Genomic DNA, 22,636 nt, shown 5'->3' with positions numbered 1-22,636 from the left:
TGCAATGAGACCTTTGGGCTGCAGGTGGCGACAAAGATCAACCTTCCTCACTGCCTATTTGAGGCCTTGAGCAATCACAATTCCTCTTACATTTGGTATCCACAGTGTGTCAGCCTGTGTGCACCAAATCTCTGCCTTTCCTACCATAGATGCAGCCATCTCAAATGGTGTCTGAGTGCAGGTCCAAATCATATGGAGACTTTATGAAGCTCTGCCTGCTCCTTCCTTCTGACAAGTTTCCTAGCACCTTCTTGATGCTCTAGGAGCTTGGAGCCTCGGAGGGAAGAAAGATATGAAACACATAGTCACTTTTACTCTTTATGTATGTATGTGAAGGAGCCAAAGATGTATGTCTGATCCCTTCTCCTGGTGACAGTGAATCATCCTGCAGCGAATCATCCTTTCCCATAGTCATCCCCTCCAACCCCCTGGGAAACCCTTGCCCAGGCTTTGGTCATAGAAGTAGAGTGGCGTAGGAGGCTGGAAGCCTGCAGTTTTGACAGAGGCTCCTCTGCACTGGGGCATTTCCCAGTGACATTTTCTGAAGGCTCATAGCCTTCAACAAACAAACAAACAAACAAACACAAAAAAACCACACAGGCCATGTGACTTTGTCTACTCAGAGGACTGGAGACTTGGGTATCTCCTACCTAAGTATATTCCAGACTTCTTCTGGGGAACATTATTCAAATGAATGTTCATGGGTTTATGGGGAAAAGGGGTTATTGTAATGGTTAATTTCATGTGCCAACTTGACTGAGCTAAGGAATACCCAGATAGCTGGTGAAACATTATTTCTGGGAATGTCTGTGTGAGTGTTTCTGGAAGAGGTCAGCATTTGAATCCATAGGATGAGTAAAGAAGGTGGCCTTGGGGTGCCTGGGTGGCTCAGTTGGCTAAGCAGCCACCTTTGGCTCAGGTCATGATCTCACGGTTCCTGAGCTTGAGCCCCATGTTGGGCTCTGTGCTGACAGTTCAGAGCCTGGAGTCTACTTTGGATTCTGTGTCTCCCTCTTTCTCTGCCCCTCCCCCCACTCGTGCTCTGTGTCTCTCAAAAATAAATAAATGTTTAAAAAAAGAAAGAAGGTGGCCTTCACCAGTGTAGGTGGGCTTCATCCAATCCACTGAGGGCCCCAACAGAGCAAGAAGTCAGAGGAAGGGTGATTTTTCTCTCTCTTTCTTTGGACTGGGATATCTACCTTCTCTAGCCCTTGGACATTAGAGCTCCAGATTCTAGGGCCTTTGTACTCCAGTCTGACACCAACAGTATGCCCCCCACTCCCCTCCACCCCCCACTGGCTCTCAGGCCTTTGGACTCAGACTGGGTTCTGCCACTGGCTTTCCTGGTTCTCTCTTGTAGACAGCAGACTGTGGGACTCCTTGGCTTCCATAACTGTACGAGTCTCTCTCTCTCTCTCTCTCTCTCTCTCTCTCTAGACAAATAGATATAGATATAGGTATTTCTATCTGTCTATCTATCTATCTAATCTGTCCTATTGGTTCTGTTTCTCTGGAGAACCCTAACATAGTTATCTCTGACTTACCCTCCTATGCTCCTCTCCCTGTTACTCTCTGCTTCAGCCACCCCAGCCTCCTCACTTCTCTCCAAAGACAAACACTCCAGGCTTGATGCCACCCCAGGGCCTTTGCACTACCTTCTTCCTGGAATTTTCACTTCCTCAGTGAGGGCTACCTGGATCACTTCATTTAAAATAGCAACATGAATCCCAGCACTCCCACATCCTCTATAGTACCATCATATTCTAACACACTCTATGATGTAGTTTTTAAATGTATTTTACTTTTTTCCTTCTCACTCCACTAGAATGCAAGTTACACAGGGCAGAAGTTTTAGTCTGTTTTATTTGTTTATAGATCACGAGCATGCAAAAGTATTTATAACATGTGTCAGGCACTTAGCAACATTTGCTGAATTAATACAGAAATAGATGCACCAGTGAGTTGGAGGAATGTTGGCTATTCAAGTCACTGTGGAATTCAGTCCCCAAAAAAACTCAAGTAGGGTTCCCAAAATGGTCCAATTTGAAGGTCAGACCCTATAAAGAATAGCACCGGAACGCCTATCTAGATTTGTCAGGATTTGGCAGTGGGTGGGAGTAGTGGAGAAAGGGTCTAGTTTCCAGGAGGGATTTTCCCAGTTATCTACTGCTGTGTAACAACCAATCCAACACTTCGGAACTTAAAACAAGAATGACTTATTATTTTTCATGATTTCTGTGTGTTGGCTGGTGGGTCCTTTGCTGGTGTTTCCTGGGCTCACACACATTCGGCTGAGTGTTAGCTGGGCTGGACGGTCCAAGATGGTCTCACTCGCATGTCTGGCAGTTGATACGCACTGCTGGGTGGAGGCCTTGGCTCTCCTCTGTGTGTCCTCTGGTAGGCTAGAGTGACTTCCTTATGTGGCAGTCTTAGGGCTGCTGTTCCAAAGGGGAAAAATAGAAGCTGCAAACCCTCATGAAACCTAGACTCCAGAACTCGCATTGTCACTCTTGCCATGTTCTACTGGTCGAGGCAACTTACGAGGCCAGATTTAAGGCAATGTGGATGGAGAAATAGACTCTACCTCTTAATGGGGAGCACTGCAAAGGATTTGTGCCCAAAGTCACTGTGAAGAAATGGAAAAGGAAAGTGTTAAACCCAGACTGAATGAGCACTCTTGACTTTCATGTTACCCTACCTTCATAGTTAACTCAGTGGGCTGTGTAAGGCAGTAAACTCTTCATTCATTCATTCACTCACTCACTCACTTGCTCACTCACTCATTCACTCATTTGCTAATCAAACATTACTGAGCTCTCATGGTGTTCAAGTGCAGTGCTGGGCATGGGGGTATAGAAATGAGTGGGGTCCAGCACTTGGTGCTCCTAAGGAAAGTGGGAAAGCTACCTTGCTCAAGCCCTCTTGGATGTTCTTCATCTTGCTTAGTGGTTTCAAGGCTAACTGGGAACCCAAGGGACAGTGTTAGCCCTTGGAGGGACTTCCAGAGGGAAGTGAAGCCCAAATGGAGCCTCCGTCTATGGGACACAGGCTGGTATAAGTGAGGGTAAGATTTAAGGCAAATCACTAACGTTGAAAAGGAACAGATTCAAGGAGGAGGAGGAACATCAGAAAGCAAAGGGTCTGTGGCCCCAGGAGTGGGTTCTGAAATAGATACCACCTGCCTCAAAGCAACGAACTTCTGGTGCGCTGGCAATAATATTATAATAAAGGCACCCATGCTGTTCCTTGATGTTTCCTTCCTTCTTTTTTTTCCTCTTCCTTCCCTCTCTTCCATTTGTATTTACTTCCATTTGTATTTACTACGTTAAGTTCTGTATTAGGAGATACCTGTAAGTTTTGGTTTCACAGCCTGCTCAAGCTCATGCTTCTGTCTTGCTCTCCCAAATCCTGAATTCAATATTGAGCGCATGTTGAGAGCTTAATCAATGGTTTGGGATGATTCTAAGTGGCAGCTGCAAACTGAGGGCAAGGTCAAAGAGTATCTTCACAGACATCGTAAAGAGTAGCCTGACCCTTACCCAAGACACTCCCCCCCTCCCATCATACAATTCCTAGGATGCTGAGCACCTTGTAGGTAGTATAGATTTACATGTTTACTATGTTAAGTAATAGTCTGTTCTCAGAGTACCAAAAGTTCTCAGAATCTCTTGATCATTTATATCAGGACCAGCCAGTTAAAAACAAAGACTCCTGAGTCCCCACTTCAAATTGGCAGGTACAGAGTTGTGAGGCTAAGCCCAGGAACCTGAATTTCTAGGGAGCCTGTGCGTGATATTTTGGAAGATTCCGAGGATCCCCAGTGTAAACGAAACTTCACTTCCTCCACAACCAGCCCCATAGAAATGAGATCCCAATCAGAGCACATGGCACTCTGTCTGTGTATATTTCCATGACACAAAGGGGAATAATGAAAACAGGAAGTTGAGAATCAGAACATAAGTCTCTATACAAAAACATGTGCCACAGATGTGACCTAATATGTCATTCTCTGCTCAAGCTCATTAGTCATAGAAGATCATGGAAAATCATCCTCATTATGAGAGCTGCTTGTCAGGTGTTACTTCCCCAGTCATCCTATGAGAGGGGAAAAGTGAATGACCAGCGTGGAAATTCAGGAAAGCTTGGTTCTGGGAATTCATTAGAACAGACTCCACTGGGACAGGAAGTGCTTTGCCTAGGGTTGGTTAGTGGGGGTGGGGGGTGGTGCAGGGCAATGGTTTTTAGGTGAGAGTTTGAGGTTGACGTTACCTCCTTTCTTGCTCTGGAACTTGGGTGTCTCCCCTTACTGTGTTGTCCTTGGGTACACTTTTGTTGTATCTTGTAGGTGGCACTTCCTAGGCCTGGCCAATCACTTAGCCAAAGGGATGGGAGTTCCTTCTCTGGAGAGATCCTGACATGAGAATATGGGATAGCAGAGCACAAACCCGTGCGCTCCAAATACTCTGATGGTGGTAGGTTAATGCTTGACGCTTTACCAATGTTCTTATGACAAGGCACCAGACTGTGAACTCCTACAGGGAAGAGATTTGAAATTTTCATTTCTAAATGTTCATAAATGAGCACAAAGGCAGCTAACATTACCTCACACGGGTGTGCGCGTTTTAGGCTTCATGGCTCTAGAGGACACCACTCACATTTGGACATCATAGACTTGAATATTTATTAGGACAATGTAATGGTAGTTGACAATAAGGTGCCTTGTACTAAAAAAGCTAGTACTTCGATTGACTTTCTAGCTGATGAGAATAAAAAGGGAAGCCTTATGCTAACGCATTTCGAGGAGCCACAAGTGGTTGGAACAGAGTGGAAGAAAAAGGGGTAAGGCGAGAGAGGTGACTTAGAGGAAAATAAGGGCCAGACCATGACATTTATTAAGACTATACATGCTAAACCCAGGTTGTTAACAAGAGGACAACATGGAGTTCTTATCAATGATTTCAAGCAGGGGAATGACATGACCAAATTACCTGCTAAAATAGTTGCTTCTGGCTCCTGGCTGGCGAATGGATGTTGGGACAGCCTCTCAAGTTTCCCTACTCCAGTGTTTCTTGCTTCCAATCCAGATAAGAGATGAGTGTCTACTAATTGTCACAGGGGATTTGAGGGAAGTGAATGGATTTAAGGCATAGTAAGAGGGTAGAGTTGATAGATTTTGGTAATTTATTATGTGCAGAATGAAGGGGGTAATTGTTGAGATTGATTAACAGATTTACAGTTTTGGTGTCTATTGATGGATGTCTCTACTGACGGGTAGTGATTCTAGTAAGGGATGGCAATTTTATTCACTGACATAAGGAGTAATGGAAGAGAAAGTGGCAGTTTTGGGGGAAAGCTGATAAGCTTTGTATGTTGAATTTTGAGGTACATGTGAACTCCAGATAGAGGTGCTCAGTGGGCAGTAATTTATGTAGATCTGGTTTTCAAGAGAAGAATTTGGAATGGAGATTTAAAATTTGGAGTTTTCTTTTTTTTTTAATTTTTTTTTCAACGTTTATTTATTTTTGGGACAGAGAGAGACAGAGCATGAATGGGGGAGGGGCAGAGAGAGAGGGAGACACAGAATCGGAAACAGGCTCCAGGCTCTGAGCCATCAGCCCAGAGCCTGACGCGGGGCTCGAACTCATGGACCGCGAGATCGTGACCTGGCTGAAGTCGGACGCTTAACCGACTGCACCACCCAGGCACCCCTAAAATTTGGAGTTTTCAAAGCAAAGGAGATAATTGAACATGTGGGGTGAATAAAATGGGGAGAGAGATTTGTTTAAAAGAGAAGATGGTCTAGGACAGAGGGATGTTTGAGAGGTGGAAGGTGCAGAGCCTTCAGTGGAGGCTTGGAAGGAGAGGCCTGAGGAGGTGGAGGGAAGTCCAGGAGACACGGAGTATGGAAGTCTAGAGAAAAAAGTGTTTTAAAGTAAGAATCATCGGTGTTGAACACTAGCGGTACATCAAGGCTGGTAAAGTTTGAAAAGTGTCCATTGGATCTAGGAGCTAGGTAACCCTAGGGCAAAAGTTTAAATAAGGGTCTATGGGGCACATGGGTGGCTCAGCTGGTCGAGTGGCCAACTTCAGCTCAGGTCAGGATCTCATGGTTCATGGGTTCGGGCCCCACGTTGGGCTCTATGCTGACAGTTCAGATCCTGGTCCCTGCTTCAGAATCTGTGTCTCCTTCTCTCTCTGCCCCTCCCCACTCGTGCTCTGTCTCTCTCTCTCTCTCAAAAATAAATGAACGTTAAAAAAAAGATATTTAAATACTAAAAGAAAAAAAAGAAATAAAGCGTCTTCAGGAGTGAGTAGAAGGTGAGAACCGAAGGTCAGTGAGCAGAGATAATTTCTTCAATAGATTTGGCTCTGAAGGGGAGAGAGAGATGAGTAGACATGTGGCTAAGGGAAGGCTAGAGGGAGACACATGGCTAAGGGAAGGATTTTTCAAGATGTAACAGGTTTAAACAAGTGGAAAAGTGGATGGGAAGGAGCTAATGGAGAAGGATGGGTTGGAAAAGTCAGGGTAGGGATGCAATATGTGTGTTTGTGGGTAAGTATGTGGTCCTCAAATAAGTCTGTGTGACTTTAAGTTCCTGTTCTGCTCTTTCTCATGTGAGTAAAATGAATGAAGCAGGCATACTCAAGTTATTTTTTAAGTTACATTGCAGAGTCATATGCTTTTTTTCTTTCCATGATGCATCTGTGAGAAAAGAAGAGCGCTAGTGACCTTCAGATTTAACGAGACATCTTTTAAATCTTCATACCATTTAAGGATATGGAAATGCTTTTTCAACATTATTTCCAACGATTTCATTGATCTATTATTGTGAAATAAAGCATCCTGAAACTTAGTAGCTTAAAAAAAAGAAGAAGAAGACAATTTCGTTTTGCTTGTGAATCTGCAGTTGAACAAGACTCAGTCTGATCCACCCCAGCATCAGCTGAGGGAGTTCAAAGGTTAAGAGCTGGGGTCATCCGATGGTTGTTTCACTAACAGGTCTAGAGGTAATACCGGCTTTCTGCTGGGACCTTGGTGGGACTGTTGACCAAATCACCTTCATATGGACTCTCCACGCAGCGTGGGCTTTTCCACGACATGGTGACTGGGTTCCAGGAGTGGGCGTCTTGAGAGAGAGAGAGAGAGAGAGACAGAGTGCAAGCAGGGGAGGGGCAGAGAGAGAGGGAGACACAGAATCCGAAGCAGGCTCCAGGCTCCGAGCTGTGGGCACAGAGCCCGATGTGGGACTCGAACTCACGGACTGTGAGATCATGACCTGAGCCGAAGTCGGCCACTTAACCGACTGAGCCACCCAGGCACCCGTGGCTGTTCTTAATTATTGCTTAATATGGAAAAAAATCTTGCTTAAAATGGATTCTTTGAACTAGTTTATGCTGCAGAACCATATCTGTCCCACTGAAGCTGTGAGGAAGAGCAGATAGATACCTCCTATATTACCAGGATTTTTTGTTTTTCAGTTATGAAGACTAACACTGTAGGCATAGAAATGATATTATTTCTATGATAAATAAGCAGCAGTCCCTTGGGTTTAATCTTAACAGCAGAATGGAAAAAGAACTAAATAGGATTTTTATTTAATGATAGTAGAATAAGGAACGTAGAGCGATTTTATTCCACTTAATGTAAACTTGGGTAAATAAAGTGGGTTTATACTAATGGTGGCCACCATATCGTAGCCTTTTGGGGGAGGATTGAGTAAGTCAAGGCATGCCAAGCTCTTGGCATGGGACCAGGTGCACAAGAGTCCTCACGTGATGATCAAAAATGGTAGGTGATGTGAGAAACTTGAGGAGGCTGAATGGGATGGTACCCAAAGCTAGAGGTCAGAGACTAGCCTTGGGTAAGAGGGAAGAAGGCAAAGATAAAGAAAGGTTCAATATGGGCTGATGAGGAGTTGAGAAATTCTTCCTGTTAGTTTCTGTTACTTTGTTATTAAGTAAAGGAAGAGGAGGTTGGGCAGGAGACTAAAGAATATAAGGAATATTTGAAATATTTTCTGTGGAGATGGGATAGCTAGCAAATTATAGAAACAAGGAAGGGATGCCAAGCAATGACAGAGGCTAGCTGGTTTGGGCTGTCATCAACATGCAATGGGGCAGATCTGCCATGATCTTCCGAGCTACTTGGTGACTTTGGTGTAGAATCTGAGGAGGCAGACATCGGAGAGATCCAGATTTTTGCCAAGCAGTGCGATGGGAGAGCAGAGGGGCCATCAGTGGGGAATATTGACAAAAGAATGGTCCAAGTAGGGACTAGAAGGAAGTGAAAATTGGAAGAGATGATAGAAGAAAGTTGAGTGGTCAAGGGACTGGAGGTCTCTGGTGTTGAAATACATACGCAGTGGAAAAAATGAAAAGTGAGGGAGAAACAGAGGGAGGGAAAAAGAGAAAGGAGAAAAGGAGAAACAGGACATAAATCCTGTCTTTTGTGGTCAGAGTAGGATGTTTGAACATTTCAGAAGTGAAGAGATTATGAGAAATGACAAGTCATAGGGTAAAAAAGGGACAGTAGAGGTGGGAGTCACTGAAAGTGAGAAAGTCAAGAGACTGAGAAGTCATGGTGTAGGTCATCCAAATGGATGTCAAGGTCCCTTGGGGTTCAGGACAAAGAGACAGACTTGGTTCCAGGTGCCAAATATTTAATAAATGGAGGGGAATGATAATGAGGTCAGTAGCTGAAAGCTACACAAAGAAGTACAGGTTGGTATAAACTTCAAAGGGCTGGGGTTTTCGTTTGTTTGCCTTTGTTGGTTGTTCATTTAACAAAGGTTGAAGATGTCACAATCTGATGGCAGTGGAGAGGTGACCCAACGTTGGCCCCAACCTCCTGGCCCTGAAATATCTGGGCCTGAGTTCTTTCTCCTTGAGAAAGCTGCAAGGAAAGCATGGTCCCCAGAAAGACCATGCTTTGGGTTCTTGGTTCCAGGGTTCAGCCAATGCAAGAATTAGGGGAATATTTAGAAAAGAGAATAGAGTGATTCATTTAAAAAATAACTAGTAAGCACTTGCTATGTGTATGATACTGTTTTCACTATTGGGATGTATCCATGAATAAGATGTATTAAGGGATTTGTGTAGCAAGAGACAGAGAAATAAACACCTGAGCAAATACATATGATATAATTTTGGCTAGTGGTACAGGCTGTGAGGGAGAAAAATAGGGCTATTAGATGGAAAGTGGAGGGTGTGTGGAGGAAGTGGGCACTTATTTGTCACAAATCGTGTTCTCCAAAGGGAAAGGAGGGTGCAGTGGGAGTTGTGTAAATAGTAAGCCTAGATAGATTTTATTGAATTAGTGCTTGCTAGAATAAATAGTTTTGCTGAATGGCAGATGGAGGAAAGCACATTAGGGTTCGCAAACCATCGCTGTGGGACATGTGATTTTGCAAAATAACTGCCAGGGTTTTTACAGCAATTACTTCCCATTGTGGGCCCCCTGGGAAAGCTATGGCCACTGCATAACCTTTCTTACCTTTTTGACCTCAAGGCCAAGGACAGACACTTGCAATTCCTGCCCACAGGCCCCCACAGGGTCCCACAGGTCACTGAACTACTGGAAAGCAGACCAAGCCCTTGCCCTGTGGGAGTTGGAGGCAGCATCTAGGGTAAGACAGTTTGCATGCAGCTCAGGAAGCAATGGTGTTCTTGAAGTTGAGCAAAGGGAAGTGGCTAGCATTTCAGACGTGACATTCATTGAGGCTTAGAAGAGACTTTTTTAGGGCAAAGAAAAGGAAGTTTTACTTTACTGAGGTTAGTAAGCATAGGAAATTTGCTTTCTTTCTTTCTTTTTTTAAGTTTTATTTAAATTCAAGTTAGTTAACATATAGTGTAACAATGGTTTCAGGAGTAGAATTTAGTGATTCATCACTTACATATGACACCCAGTGCTCATCACCAAAAGTGCCCTCTTTAATGCCCATCACCCATTTAGCCCATCCCCCCACCCAACACCCCTCCAGCCATCCTCTGTTCTGTGAGACCCTTATGGTTTGTCCCCCTCTCTGTTTTTATCTTTTTTTCCTTCTCTTCCCCATGTTCATCTGTTTTATTTCTTAACTTCCACATGAGTGGAATCATATGATATTTACCTGTCTCTGACTGACATATTTCACTTAGCATAGCTTCTAGTTTCATCCACGTCGTTGCAAATGGCAAGATTTCATTCTTTTTGATTGACAAGTAGTATACCATTGTATATATATACCACATCTTTTTTATCCATTCGCCAGTTGATGGACATTTGGGCTCTTTCCTTAACTGGCTATTATTGATAGTGCTGCTATAAACATTGGGGTGCATCCCTTTGAATCAATATTTTTGCATACTATGGATAAGTACCTAGTAGTGCAACTGTTGGGTCATAGAGCAGTTCTATTTTTAAAATTTTGAGGAACCTCCATACTGTTTTCCAGAGGGGCTGTACCAGTTTGCATTCCCACCAACAGTGCAAAAGTGTTCCCCTTTCTCTGCATCCTTGCCAACATCTGTTGTCTTCTGAGTTGTAAATTTTAGCCAGGAGATTTGTTTTCTTAGTAAATCTCTAAATAAGGTTAGAGGAAGACCAGGAACAATACCTGGAGGATAGAGCAGTAACTGACTGGTCATGAGAACTGGGCATTTGGAGGAGGTAGCCTCATTCCAGGTGGCCCTAAGAGCAGCCTGGGCTATAGTGATCCTCTCGGGTGCCCTGATTGGCCAGGGCATTGGGAATGCCGTTTGGATCCAGATTGGTGCCCCCCTTGCCTGGGATTCTGCTTTATAGGAATCCTATAGTCCTGTATGTCCTCGTCCTGAGATCATGAGAAAGATCTACTTTCCTAGCTACAGTTAAAGCCCTTCCCCTTAAAAATGAGTAAATTAATTCATTATTGATGTGCTTATTACTGCCTTTTGAGCTCTTACTATATTCAAGATACTGTAGTAGAAAATACAGACTCAAAGATAAAAATGTTACAGTTAATAATGCAGCAGGGAGAACAAATTCATCTTTAAAAATGATATCATAGGGGCGCCTGGGTGGCTTAGTCGGTTGAGCGTCCGACTTCGGCTCAGGTCATGATCTCACAGTTCGTGGGTTTGAGCCCCGCATTGGGCTCTGTGCTGACAGCTCAGAGCCTGGAGCCTGTTTCAGATTCTGTGTCTCCCTCTCTCTCTGCCCCTCCCCTGTTCGCGCTCTGTCTCTGTCTCAAGAATAAATAAACGTTAGAAAAATTTTTTAAAAAAACTTAAAAAAAAATGATATCATAAACTACTCCGTGCTGAAGTGTTGGTTTACCCTTTACACTCTCTCTTTCAGGCCTCTCTCAGGCTTCAGCCATTACTTCCAGGTCTCTATCTTTAGAGCAGTCTCTTCTTCTAACTTCCAGGTGTGTGAGTCTGCCTGCCAACTGGACACCCCCTTGGATGTCCCCTCTACATTTCAGACACAATGCAACTAAGCTTAGTTAACTGTCTCCCTCCACTGCCTTCGAAGCAATCTGCTTCCCCTTCCAGTGTATCTCCATTCTCAGTGGATGATTCTGCTATCTTCCCAGTTATTGACACTCCCAAATAAGAATATTCTTGCTCTCTGTCGTCTCTGCACGTTCAATGTTGCATCCACATTCAGCACTCACAAGTCCTATTGAATCTATCTCCAAAGTATCTCTAGGGCCTTCTGTCCATCCCAATGGTCATCACCATAGTTCAGACTCTGCCTCCTCATCTGTGGGTGCTGACGTGATCTCCCCACCAAACTCCTTGTTGCAGTTCTGCTTTGTCCTATACCCTGGTCCACACTGCTACATCCAGATGGCCCTATGCCTTTTCTTACAAGGTTCCCATACAGTTTTAGCAAAAACAAGATGCCTCATATTCTGGGCACTGCCAGTCCCCAGCCCATCTCCCAGTTGCCCTCACGGCTCCCTGCACATGCAGCACATTATAGCTGTCGCAAACCTCTTGCAGGTAGGTCCCCAGGATGCTCTCTCTCACACAAGGTCTGCCCTTGAACATGCTGCTCTTTCTGTTTGGAAAATCATTCCTCTTTTACTTCCTCAGCTAATTTTACTCCTACTTTGGAGCTCAGGCCCTCAGGGAAACAATTTGTCGCCCTGTGGCCCGATCGAGTATCCCTTCTCCATGCTCCTATGAGACCCCGGATCAACTCCATCACAGCACTTGCCACACTACATTTTAATTGTGGGACTCTGGTTAATCTGTAAGCAGCCTCTGGGCAGAGACTGTGCCCTTTACATTTTTGTAGTTCACTGATTGTCTTCTAGTAAGTGTTTAGTAAATGTGTGATAAATGAGTAAGTGAAAGAAATGAAAAAAATGAATGAAAGGAATGAATAAGGAAAAGACGGAGAGAGAGAGAGATGATAGAGGGAGATATAGAGAGATGGAGAGACAGAGATGGAGGGAGAGAGATGGGGAGAGATAGAGGTGGAGAGAGAGAGGTAGAGAGAGAAAGATGGAGAGAGGTGGAGAGAGATGGAAGGAGAGAGATGGAAAGTGCATGAGAATGGAGAACAGGAACTAAACCATTCTGGAAATAAGCAGTAAAGCCTTCATGGAAGAGGTGATGTTTGAGCCAATGTTGAGATAAAAGTAGGAGTTAGCCAGGCAGAGTCAGGGCAAGAGGAGTTTTACACATAGCCAAGAGTACCTGCTAAGGCACAGAAGTGAGGAAGAAATGGTGAAATGTCGGTTTGGTTTTCAGGATTCAGTTGCAAGTGACAGGAATGCTCTGATTTCATCAGGAATGCTTTCCTATCAAGAATTGGGTGCATACAGAATCAGCTGGAGGATCAGAGGAATGAGCTGTAGGCTGGGCATTCAGAAATAATCTTTGGAGGAACACTCCAGAACTGGCTTGCTGGGGGAGCCATCACCTCTGCCACAGTTGGGGAGATGCTGTCACCACTGGCCCCAGCTTCACACCCCGGGAGCCCAGTGCAGAATCAGGAAGCAGCTGCATTGGCTGTTGGCTCCAGGAACACATGGCCTCACCAGCTCTGGGAACCTGAAGCAGGCTGTGCTTGCTCAATCTGCAGGAAAGGAATGGATGGCTTTCCCCAAATAATGGATCCCAAATTCAAGTCTCCCACAGATGTGTCCGATTGGCAGAACTGAAGTCACCTCTGGAACTTTCACTGCAAGGGAGTCTGCAAAATGTGGTTCTTAACTTTGCAGGTAGTACAAGGACAAGCTGGAAGGCCACTATAAGAGAGTCTAAGGAGCCAGGCTACCGCATGCACTGCCCCCTTCCCACCTCTGTGGAGCCACAGTCATCAGAAATGGCCCATGTCATGCAGTAGAGATGAGCCATGGCTCTGTGCAGCGTTGCTCTCCCTGCTCCCCTGCCACCCTGCCTGAGGATGCTGGGTCTGTTGGGCTTCATGGTCAATGTCGTCACATTCTTCTCTGCCAAAGCCTATGCTCCTTCTCTGGGTTTCCATCTTGCAGCTTACCGCCCAACTTCGAACCAGCGTCTGTGGGACTCGTGCACATGTAGTGGCCGACTGACAATGACAAATGTGATATTCCCCTATGGGCGAGTGTGGTGGGCCAAGCACTGGGCTGAAGGGAAACGTGTGGGCTGAAGGTCTTGTCCCGCAATGAGCTTTACTCCCCGATAGCTCTGTGGCCTTGGACAAGTAACTTCAATGTTCTGGATCACGTTCAGTGCTTTGTGACCTCAATGTGCTCAGTCATAAAGGGAGGGATTAGAATAACCACTGTCACCACTGTCATGAACAACTTAGTGCATTCTGTCTCTTTGATTCACTCCCTCAAATTCAAAGTCCTCAGGAGAAGCATCCACTGGCCTGTCTTTGATCATGTGCCCATACCCTCCTCACTATCTAGGGAATAAGAGAGAAGTAGTTTGCTCTTTCAAGTTCCTAAATGGAAAGCAGAGCCCTACTTCCTACCAAGACATGACCAGTGGGGGATTTATCCCCAATGGGAAGCATGCTTAGTTGGTGAATAGAAAACTAAAAAGCCACTACACTGCAGACACTTTTTAAAAATAGGAATTATCCATTTTAGCCTCCTCCTGAATACTGATATTGTTGACATCACAAGTTTCACATGCTAGCTATGTTTGCATTCTGGAACACAGTTCCACTATTGAAATATAAAAATATGTTCTGAGACCTGAAATTGTCTCACTACCACCAGTGAGAGCCATCACATGATTGGCAAACACAGATGTATACAGGGCACACGAAGTGTTATATTAGTGTCACAAGCCAGTCATGGTTGACAGATCCATGCTTATCAGCTGGGGGCTATGGGACAAGGAATGGAAATGGACCATACTTTTTAAAATAGAAAAATAATTTATTGAAAAGTTTTATCAGGTGGTTCCCAGAATCTGTGGGAAGGCTACAGAGCCAGCTCAGAAAACAGGCAGAAATCGGAGGGGGGGGGGGGGGGTTGGGGGAGTGGGGTGAGCAGATTGAAGGGAAAAGAACCAAGAAAGGGCAGAGAGAAAACAATCAGCAAAACTAAAAGGCAACCAACGGAATGGGAGAAGATATTTGCAAATGACATATCAGATAAGGGGCTAGTATCCAAAATCTATAAAGAACTTCTCAAACTCCACATTCAAAAAGCAAATAATCCAGTGAAGAAATGGGCAAAAGACATGAATAGTCACTTTTCTTTTTTTTTAAATATAATTTATTGTCAAATTGGCTTCCATACAACACCCAGTGCTCATCCCAACAATGCCCTCCTCAGTGCCCATTATCCATTTTCCCTCTCCCTCACCCCTCATCCACCCTCAGTTTGTTCTCTGTATTTAAGAGTCTCTTATGATTTGCCTCCCTCCCTCTCTGTAACAATTTTTGCTCCTTTCCTTCCCCCACGGTCTTCTGTTAAGTTTCTCGAGATCCACATATGAGTGAAAACATATGATATCTGTCCTTCTCTGACTTATTTCACTTAGCATAATACCTTCTAGTTCCATCCACGTTGCTGTAAATGGCAGGATTTCATTCTTTCTCATTGCCAAGTAGTATTCCATTGTATATATAAACCACATCTTCTTTGTCCATTCCTCAGTTGATGGACACTTAGGCTCTTTCCATGATTTGGCCATTGTTGAAAGCACTACTATAAACATAGGGGTACATATGCCCCTATGCATCAGAACTCCTGTATCCCATGGGTAAATTCCTAGAAGTGCTATTGCTGGGTCATAGGGTAGTTCTATTTTTAATTTTTTGAGGAACCTCCACACTGTTTTCCAGAGCGGCTGCACCCATTTGTGTTCCCCCCAACAGTGCAAGAGGGTTCCCATTTCTCCACACCCTTGCCAGCATCTATAGTCTCCTGATTTGTTCGTTTTAGCCACTCTGAGAGGTGTGAGGTAGTGTCTCAGTGTGACTTTGACTTGTACTTCCCTGATGATGAGTGACGTCGAGCATCATTTCATGTGTCTGTTGCCCATCTGGATGTCTTCCTTGGAAAAGTGTCTATGTCTTCTGCCCATTTCATCCCTGGGTTATTTGTTTTTCAGGTGTGGAGTTTGGTGAGGTCTTTATAGATTTTGGATACTAGCCTTTTATCCGATATGTCATTTGCAAATATCTTTTCCCATTCTGTCAGTTGCCTTTTAGTTTTGTTGATGGTTTCCTTTGCAGTGCAGAAGCTTTTTATCTTGATGAGGTCCCAATAGCTCAGTTTTGCTTTTAATTTTCTTGACTTTGGAGATGTGTCAAGTAAGAAATTGCTGTGGCTGAGGTCAGAGAGGTTGCCTGCTTTCTCCTCTAGGGTTTTGATGGTTTCCTGTCTCACATTTTGGTCTTTCATCCATTTTGAGTTTATATTTGTGTACAGTGTAAGAAAATGGTCTAGTTTCATTCCTCTACATGTTGCTGTCCAGTTCTCCCAGCACCATTTGCTAAAGAGACTGTGAATAGACACTTTTCTAAAAAAGACATTCAGATGACTAACAGACACATGAAAAGATGCTCAACATCACTCATCATCAGAGAAATACAAATCAAAACCACAATGAGATACCACCTCACACCTGTCAGAATGGCTAAAATTAACAACTTAGGCAATGACAGATACTGGCGAAGATGCAGAGAAAGAAGAACCCTTTTGCATTGCTGGTGGGCATACAAACTGGTGAAGCCACTCTGGAAAACAGCATGGAGGGTCCTCAAAAAATTAAAAATAGAACTACCCTACAATCCAGCAATTGCACTACTAGGTATTTGTCCAAAGGATACAGGTGTGCTGTTTCAAAGGGCCACATGCACCCCCGTGTTTAAAGCAGTGTTATCGACAATGGCCAAATTATGGAAAGAGCCCAAATATCCATCAACAGATGAATGGGTAAAGAAGATGTGGTATACATATACAATGGAGTAGTACTTGACAATCAAGAAGAATGAAATCTTGCCATTTGCAACAACGTGGATGGAACCAGAGTGTATTATGCTAAGTGAAGTAAGTCAGAGAAAGACCCATGACTTCACTCATATGTGGAATTTAAGATACAAAACAGATGAACATAAGGGAAGGGAAACAAAAATAATATAAAAACCGGGAGGAGGACAAAACATAAGAGACTTAAATATAGAGAACACACTGAGTATTGCTGGAGGGGTGGTGGGTGAAGGGATGGGCTAAATGGGTAAGGGGCATTAAGGAGGACATTTGTTGGGATGAGTCTTGGGTGGTATACATAGGGGATGAATCACTGGATTCTACTCCTGAAGTCATTATTGCACTATATGCTAACTAACTTGGATGTAAATTAAAAAAAGAAAAGAAAGAAAGAAAGGATAGAGAGAAAGGCTGCTCACAGGGGAAGGGGGATTCTGCAGTAGCTTTCTGTTCTTTCTTAAATGCTGGCAAACTGGAGATTATTTTTGCGGTTAGACACATTCACGTTCACACAACAGGCGCTAGTTGAGTGTCTCCCTGGAGAAGCAGGGAAAAACAAGGCATGGTGCCAGGACCGGAGTATTTTGGGCCAAGTGCTGGACACTGGGAGACACAGAAGGACTGAGTCTTGGTCATTATTAAACTGATGAAGGCGGCCTACTGGTAAGCCTTGAAGCGCCGTGCTGAGCCCATACCTAGGGGAACCTCATACTCCATCATCAAATCAGAGCAACTGAGGCTCAGAGAACTAAGTCGCCTGCCTCAGTTAATAAACGGTGCAAACGAGATTCCAATTCAGAGCCTCCTGACTGACAGTCTTGTTTGTAAACACTCCCCATTTCCTCCTCCTTCTTTCGAAAGCGTGCCTGAGGAGCTCAAACAAGCCAAGACGTAGATGCCACGGGGAAGATCCAAACAACCTATGCAGAGTTAGAGACAGCAAGCGGTTGAGAGGTCCCGAAAGCTTCATGGAAGAAGCAGCATTCCATATGGGCTCTGAGGGCTCACCAGGGTTTCAGCAGGTGCATATGTGTAGGAAGATGGATATGGCAGTTTGAGGGAGTGAAACGAGCCAAGTAAGTGAGAAGGGCGAGGGGGATAGTTCTAGAAATAGTGAAGGATCCATGTGACAGTGTGAGGGAATGCACGGAGGGTGAAGGAGCAGGTGGGGACATACTATTGGAAACTTGTTATGACCTGGATAGACATAAAGAGTGAGAAGGTTTCCTTCCACAAGCAAGGGAGGCTTTTTTAGATTGGGTTGGGGGGAGGAGGCCTGATAAACTCTGTGATCAGAACTATGGTTTAAGAGCTATTTGCAGACTTTTGAATAACTGATGCCAATAATTTGTCTTTTGACAATGTATGTTTTTTAATTCAGGAGTTTTCCGGAATTAACTTTTAACTTTGACAAGGGCCTTAATAAAAACAACAAATTACAGGGGCACCTGGGTGGCCCAGTTGGTTTGGGCTCAGGTTGTGATCTCACAGTCTGTGAGATCGAGCCCTGCATCTGGCACTGCTTTGTCAGTGTGGGGCCTCCCTGGGATTCTCTCTCCACTCTCTCTGCCCCTACCCTGCTCATACTCTTGCTCTCACTCTCAAAATAAATAAAAATACACTTAAAAAATAACAAATAACAAATTTCAAAAAGGAAAAGCCATTTTTATTCTGTGCCCCCCCCCAAAAGATATAATCTCAGAGGAAAGGACAGTCCTCAAAAACAGGAGAGTTGTCAACACCCCAATATACTTAAATATTAAGGGCTTTCTTGTTTCTCATCTTATTTGGCCCGTTTTTACAGTGGTGCTGATCTAAGGACCAATATGTAGAAACCACTCTTCTGAAATATCTGGCCACGTATAGGAGGCAGACTGATGCTGAGAGAGACCACAGGCAGAGGAAAAATTTCTGTTCTTAAGGGGCTATTGTAATACTTTGGGCAAACAGTTCTAATTGGGAATCGGGGGGGGTGGTGCCTGTGGGCCTGGGTAACAGAGGTCAGATATGGGAGATGCATCTCCCACGAGCACATGCTATGTACTGCCCTTCCATGACCACCACAGACATGGCTAATTGATCGGATCACTCTTTCTTGAAGGATCCAAGATACAGCCTCGCAGTCCACAGCACCATGTTCTAGGCAGCTTGTGCCAGTGGGTCGGAGGGGGCACGTGATCCCAAACTTCTTTGCTATCACTATACTAGGTGATTTCCTATGAAGGGAGGTGGGGATGGGGATGGAGAGGAGTCACAGATGTTCTCGATGCTTTAGGCCAGGGGTTCTGAAAGGACTTGTGTTAGGCAGATTTGTGGCCCCCAAAGATGTCCATGTCAATGGACATAGGATGCTCAGAACCTGTCACATGTTACCTTACATGGAAAAAGAGATTTTCTAGATGGAATTAAAGATCTCAAAATGGTAAGAGAAGTGATCCCGGATCATCCTGGCAGGCTCAATGTAATCTCAATGATACTTAGAATAGGAAAGCAGGAATATGAATCAGAGATGTGGCAACAGAAAAAGAGGTCAAGGAGATGAAGCTACAAGCCAAGGAATGTGGGCAGCCTCTAGAAGCAGGAAAAGGCAAGGAAAAGGACTCTCCCAAAGGGCATCCAGAAGGAACACAGCCATGCTGCCACCTTGATTTTCTCCCGGTAGCACCTGTGTCAGACATCTAACTTACAGAACTGTAAAACAATAAATTTGTGTTTTAAATCATTAAGTTTATGGTAATTTGTTACAGCAGCAATAGGAAACTAATTCAAGAAGGTTGCATTATCCACAGAAACAGAGTAGTTGGAAGGGTGGAGTGAGAAGTCAGTGGATTCTGCTTGGGGCATTATGGATGTTATATGTAAGGTACATGTTACCAGGGAGATGTCCATCCGACAGCTGGAACTTCGGGGACAGAAAGGAAGGAACAACAATATTTTAAAAGGAAGAGAAATGGATAATAGCCAATTTTTGTTGGGTACCTATGAGGTTTCTGGTCCTTTCACCAAGTTATTTTATTTAATCCTTATGACATCTTGAAGGTATGGTTTTTTTCTTTTAACTTCTTTTTGTAAGTGGCCCAGGTAAGTGGCCAAGGATTAGGAGATGTGCTAAATATTACTAAGCTAATAACATAGACCAGACTCACATCTGGGTCCAGTCACAGGTGATTTTTGTCATTATGGTTCCACTATAATTCTGAAGAAGGAAGTTAAGGGAATTCCTGACCCACATCCTGATTCTTCTCAGTAATACAGAACATGAGGTCACCAATAGGTAATGCCAGGGTTAAGGGGTCACTTTGAGAAGTTAGAGGTAAACAAGGTTTAGAGCAATGGTTGTAGGAGAGGAGACAAATCTTTGGTAACCTGGAGGAGATGCTTCTCAGAAGGAAAGTTTCTTCACATCATGGAGTCACCAACTCCAAGACCAGTGGGTGTCATGGATGATGTCAGCAGTGATTCACTGTCTGTTGGCCCAGCAGAGGGAAGGGGCCAGAGGTTGGGCAGCGGCCAGGAGATCTGATTCCTCCTGCCCCTACAGTGATCTATTCTTGGACCTTCTCACTGTGGGGGCGGAAGGAGGTACATGAAGGGATTTCCCCAATGTCTGAGGGCTCCAAGGGGACAGGAGAAGCAACTGCTAATTTCTGGACCTACAGTTGGATTCTTGTTGGCTCAAGGAGCTGTGGCCTTCTGGGATTCATATACCTTTTCCAGCCATTATGGTATGGCACTGGGCTAGGAGCCAAAAGACTTTGGTCTTATTCTACCCCAGGGATTCATAAGCCTGCATACAGATAATAATTATTGGGCACTTAGCATGTGTCAATAGCCTCATGAAGCAGGTTTTCTTTGACCCTTATTGTTCTGATAAAGGAACAAAAGTTCAGAGACTCAGTAACTTGTCCAAGGTCACAGAGCTAGTAAAAGGTGTGGCTAAAACTTAAAACCAGGTTTATTCAACTCCAAATCCCATACTGGATCCACTTTGCTATGAATTAAACTCCTAGTCACAGTGGGGAAACAGATGTAATCGCAATTTATGGTAACACAGTGCGGTAATGTGGAATAAAAAGAAGGGCATGGAAAGCCTGGGAAGAAGCCCTTGATGATAGGGAAATGCATGGGGGGGAGGCTTCTCAGAGGAGGCAGCCTTAAAGCTCAGGGGTGAATGAGTTTCTGGCCAGAAGAAGGGCATTGTGGGTAGAGCAAGAAACAGACAAAGATGTGTAGGTGGTGGCCATGTTTGGGAAGAATGAGTAGGCTGGCAACCAAGATGATGAGTCAAGAGTTTATGACATCAGAGGCTACTGTTGGCACAGATGAAGACTGTGAGATTTTGTAAAAAGAAAACCCTCAACACTTTCAGCTAAGTCCTAAAGCTGTGTTGATTATTCATCGTCCCTCATGAGAACCAAGTAGGCAATATTTGGGCCTTATCATTCTGTTCAGTAAATCATTACGTTGTTCAGGGTAACATTTTTTGGTGAGGTTTGTTTGATCAGAGTGTAAACTCTAAGCATGTAATCACAGGTTTCTCAGTTTGTTACTCATCCACTATGGTCATCTGATCACAAGGCATGGCCAGCTGCTCAGACTTCTTGAAAATACAGGGAAATTGGCGTCTAGTTGCATACTCTCTGAGAACTCAAAAATCTCCATCCCTTTTCAGAGTCTCAGTTGGGTGAGATGACACCACCTATGTGTAATAAGCACTTTTTGTGCTCGCCCCTTGGTCTTCAGAATTAAACATTTCAAAGAGCTGCATCATTTTCCATAAATATGGTATTACTAGTTCATTTACCTTTTTTGCACATTGAGTTTTCTTCTAATGTTTTTGTTTTCATCTATGCTGCAATAACTGTGTGATTTTTACCCCTCAGATTATTTTCTGTCGACAAATTCCCTGAAATAGGATTAATGGATCAAAGATGGATAATATTTTTACTGCTTTTGCTACACATTACACAATCACCTTCTGAAAAGTTTAAAACAATAGCCCTAGGTGCTGACATCAAATTTCACTGCAACCTCATCAGCGTTGGGAAGTGTGGTTTTCCTACTTTTTGCTAATTCACGAGGTGTAAATGCCTTATTTTAACTATGGCTTCTTCATTTTTTTTAATTTTTTTTTTTATTTTTAAAAATTTACATCCAAATTAGTTAGCAATAGTGCAACAATGATTTCAGGAGTAGATTCCTTAGTGCCCCATCCCCATTTAGCCCATCCCCGCTCCCACAACCCCTCCAGCAACCCTCAGTTTGTTCTCCATATTTATGAGTCTTTTAACTATGGCTTCTTCATTAATGATGGCAATGACACATTTTCTACGTTTCTGTTTTCCATCTGATTTCAGCTTCTGACAAAACCTCCTTTGCTCATTGGTCTACTAGAATTTTGATGTTTTTCTTCTCAACTTGGATTGGAAATCAAACCCAAAATCACACATGGAAAAATAAGCTAAGGTCTCTTTAGGAATCTACAGAAATGAAGGGATGGACTAAGAACCAGAACAGCAAAGGGATAATGAAGATACAAAATAATAAATGTGAGTTTATTTTCATTTTTGAAGTTCCTCCAGCGTAGTGATTCTTTTTTTAAAAAAGTTTTTAGTGTTTATTTTTGAGAGAGAGAGAGAGAGAGAGCGCGAGCACGAGTGGGGGAGGGGCAGAGAGAGAGGAAGACACAGAATCCGAAGCAGTCTCCAAGCTCTGAGCTGTCAGCGCAGAGCTGGATGCGGGGCTCGACCCCACTAATGGCGAGATCATGACCTGAGCCGAAGTCAGGCGCTTAACCACCTGAGCCACCCAGGCGCCCCCCAGAGTAGTGATTCTTAACTTTTTTTAGATGGTACATCTTTTCAGTATATGAGTCCTTACCCCCCAAAGATGAACCTGACCTATCACATAAAATTTACATGAGTTCACTGACCCACTCAGGCCTATCTGCAGATACCTCTCAGGTTAAGATCCTTTGTTCTACAATCACTGCTTTAACTAAAATGTTCATTTGATTATTGCTCAATTTTACCTGTCTTAACAAAGGGTTACATTGTTATGTTTTGTGTTAGAAGGTTAATGTTATAAATAATTCGATGTTGTCTTTATTTCTTTTCGTCCCCCCCCCCTTTTTTTTTTCAGAGTTTTAAGGCTCTTGCTGGGTGGATTTCAAAGTCCCAGAGAGAATTTGACCTCATGACTCAGACCTCCAACTTCAGGTACGA

The sequence above is a fragment of the Acinonyx jubatus genome, chromosome A3 (assembly GCF_027475565.1).
Source record: "Acinonyx jubatus isolate Ajub_Pintada_27869175 chromosome A3, VMU_Ajub_asm_v1.0, whole genome shotgun sequence".
In the NCBI taxonomy this organism is placed as follows: domain Eukaryota; kingdom Metazoa; phylum Chordata; class Mammalia; order Carnivora; family Felidae; genus Acinonyx; species Acinonyx jubatus.
The sequence above is the reverse complement of the archived record's forward strand: the minus strand, read 5'-3'. Positions refer to the sequence as shown.